Below are 3,449 nucleotides of genomic sequence, written 5' to 3'. Positions count from 1 at the left end.
TATATATATATATATATATATATATATATATATATACATACACACACACAAATATGTATACACACACACACACATGCCAAAACAATAGAAGTTTGAGTTCTCTCTGCTATTCTGGTTTCTCTAGTCTGGAGTTGCAACATGTGGAATCTATCTGAAATTGAGACTCCAAGACATGAACACAAGTCTCCAGTCCACTTTGGACTGGTGGTATCATGCTTCAATTTATAATCCTATGTTTTCATAAGGCATGTCAAATGTGTAAATTGATCAAAATGGACACTGTGCAAGGTTAACAATTCCTCAGCCTCCACTTCAATAGAAATAATAGGTAATTTCCACCCCTACCCTTTCTTATATTCCATGGTGAACACTTATTCCATACTGGCTGATTCCTGCATCACAACCTCATCCTCTCCTTTCCCTGCTACCATACTCACATTGTAGCCTTCATATTTCTTTCAGCCGTTGAACTCCTGTGGCCTCCATAGCCACCCATCCACCCACGTGTTGGCATGTCCACAGCCTAGTTGCATCATCCTTGGAAACTTCTTTTCTTCGGGTCCTTAGATCCTAACTGCTGCTTCAACCTGAGCATCAAATGTTTCTCCATTAGTCAAAATGACCTTATCTGCACCTTTGTTGGGACCTGGTGCCCTCCATTACCCCCTTGCTGCAGCAGCCATCATGCCTATCTGATTTCACTCTGCATTCAACCCAATTTGCAATAAAAATAAAACTGTTTTCTTATTAAAACAGTTTGGGGAAGCTTAGCCAGTGTATCTATAATGCCTCCTGAAGGTTTCACACTTCTTTTCCCAAATTCCATCCCTGGAAACTTCTTGCTGTTTTCTTCACTCCTTTCTGGGTAAAAGTGCATGCCTGGAGGAAAATGTCTTTCAACTTAGTAATTTCATTAGAAATGCCAGTGATTCAAACTTCACTGTTGATTCTGTATCTCATTCCCTATAGCAACAGATTCAAAACTTCAACATCCTGAAGTTCCCAACCTCCCCAGGAGCATAAATTTTAACAGATGAACAAATGATCTCACCAACAATTCTCAATTATGACCACAACTAGGCATATGATTTCTTAGTCTACCTCCTCCCTTAAGGTTCTTTATATTTTCTTCATTCACTTTATCCTTTTTACAAGAAGAGTATCCCTTTTATAAATGGCAAAATCCTCAGATTACCACACAATGTCTTGCTGCCTATAATAATGTTCCATCAGTTGCACAGTTGACCTTGTATTTTCAGTCTCTCTGCTAGATTTATATTCTTGACCCACAAACATGCTTGAATTTCTGAATCCTTTAACTAGCTTTCTCTTAAGACCAGTTCTTTTATGCTTTCACCCATGTACTTGATGAAACTAGCTTCTTAATATCCACAACAGGAAGTAATGCTGACTTTCAGTAAGTGCCTGCAAGCCCCACTCTGGAGCATCACTTGTAGTTGCACACGCCCTTGCTTTTGGTGTCCATTTAGATTCTAACCACCCCGAGAGTTTCCATCCTGAAACATGCCTCTGGAATAATCTTTTATCCTTGCTAGACGAATTGAAGTGCTTCTTAATGATATTTTATACACTATGTGCAACATTCTGAATGTGAAAAATATCCAGAAATAAAAAAAATGAATATGACTCCAATTCTACTAAAAGAGAAAAAGATGAAAGTTGAAAAGGAAGGAAAGAAAGAAGACAGAGAGGAAGAAAAAACAGGAAGGAAGGGAGTGAGGCTGGACACTCAAAAGGGGGAAGGAAGGAAGGAAGATGGGAAGTTAGAAGACAGGCAGAGGAGGACTAAGAATTTGATTTTGCTGGGTGCAGAGATGGAGAGATTGAGGCAGGAGGACTGCAAGCTCAAGGGCAAGTTAGCAAGACTCAAAATAAAAAATAAAAAGGTGGAGCACCACCTCCACTCAGTGGGAGCATCCCTGGGTTCAATCCCCAGTATTACCAAAAATAAAAAGGTCCAGATGGTGACATTCTTCTTTTTCTTCTTTAAATTATTAATTGAGAAACCTAAAGCCAGATCCCATACTGATGAAAATACATCTAGAAATGGGAAGTTGCAGAATATGAAACAACTTTAGATAAAACATAAAAAGAGGCCAGAAGTTGATTTATTTAGCTTCCCCTACATAATTTCAAATCCTGCTATAGTGAGTCATAGAAGGTCCAGGATAAAGAAGGTATGACATCTTTTCTCCCATGAAACAACATGAGCATTGAATACGTTTTTTTAGTTGCCAGAGGGTAATAATGATATTGCTTTTACTTTTCATTTTGAAACATCCACATTATTAAGGACAACTCTTACTTTTCTAATGCTATTTAACAGAAAAACAATAGTATACATCATTGTTTTGTTACTATTCTGCTTAGATCACTTTCTACTCTTCTCTATTGGAGTCTCACAAATCACACACCTAATGTTGCCTTGTGTAAATGGAGGTGGTATATTTCTGCTTCTTCCCACTTCCTCTTAGAATATATAGTGGTGGGACAAGATTCTAGATATATTCTGAGAATATTCTATGTTAACCACCCCAGAGAGTGCATGCATTTGTGCATATGTGTGTGTGTGTTTGCATGTGTGTACATGTGTATATGATTGAATATATAGTGATAAGAAATATAGGAATGAGTGTACTTGAGTTTTTTCAGTGCTCACCAAATTGAAAAATAGAGCTTTCTTGTACCCTGCAGAATGCTTGCCCTCTTGCTGAACAAATTTACCTAGATTTGAGCTGGGAAAAGTCTGATAGACTAATTCACAAGATCCAAATTCATAATTGGCCTTAACCTAAGCTTATTACACTTAACTACACTCCATCAATTATAAATGAGTCTCTGAATCCAGTCCTCACTCAAAGAGCATGGACACCTACCTGTCTCCTAGGAGTAAGGACCATGTTGAACTCTCTCAGAAGGCACCTACTCCATAAATCATGTAGTTACTCACAATCTCTGTGTCAACAGATTTCACAGATTCCTTGAATGCCTCTTCTTTGTAAGTTGACTCTCTCAGGAGAAGATCAATTCAACTCAACAGCATCTCTCCTGAAGAAGGGGAACAGAGAAACTGATCTGATGGAGCAAAGGCACCCTGAATCCCACTGTGGTGTCCTTTAAAATCTACATGGACTACTGCCGCAGTCTGGCTGGGCACAATCAGGAGCCACTTGTCAAAAGAAACTAACTTTATTTTTAGAACCACACACGCCAAACAAAACAGCCTCTCAGGAAAAACCCTCAGAGCCTCAACTGCCACCACAGCTTTCCACAAGCCTCTCTTTCCCACACAAGCTTCTCCCCACCTCCCACAATCCTCCTGCTCTTGAGGCCGATTGGCTGGGTCACGTGGGCGGAGCCAAAAAAGTCCCCCAATGAGCAGCTCCGTGGTCTGAAAGGGCAGGGAAACAGCCCAATGAGCATCACCG

General features: G+C 39.6%; 1 protein-coding gene across 1 annotated transcript in view; it reads left to right on the top strand.

Moving 5' to 3' along the window:
- The window catches only part of LOC107136240 (dolichyl-diphosphooligosaccharide--protein glycosyltransferase subunit 4-like), an 8,595-nt gene extending 5,935 nt beyond the window's left edge, over window positions 1–2,660 (top strand). The window contains exons 2-3 of the mRNA XM_015478423.2: window positions 2,260–2,262; window positions 2,648–2,660. The gene's annotated coding sequence lies outside the window, so the exon portion shown is untranslated. The remainder of the gene's footprint in view (window positions 1–2,259; window positions 2,263–2,647) is intronic.
- The last annotated feature ends 789 nt before the right edge of the window (window positions 2,661–3,449 follow it).

Source organism: Marmota marmota, unplaced genomic scaffold, assembly GCF_001458135.2.
Source record: "Marmota marmota marmota unplaced genomic scaffold, marMar, whole genome shotgun sequence".
In the NCBI taxonomy this organism is placed as follows: domain Eukaryota; kingdom Metazoa; phylum Chordata; class Mammalia; order Rodentia; family Sciuridae; genus Marmota; species Marmota marmota.
The sequence above is the reverse complement of the archived record's forward strand: the minus strand, read 5'-3'. Positions and strand labels throughout refer to the sequence as shown.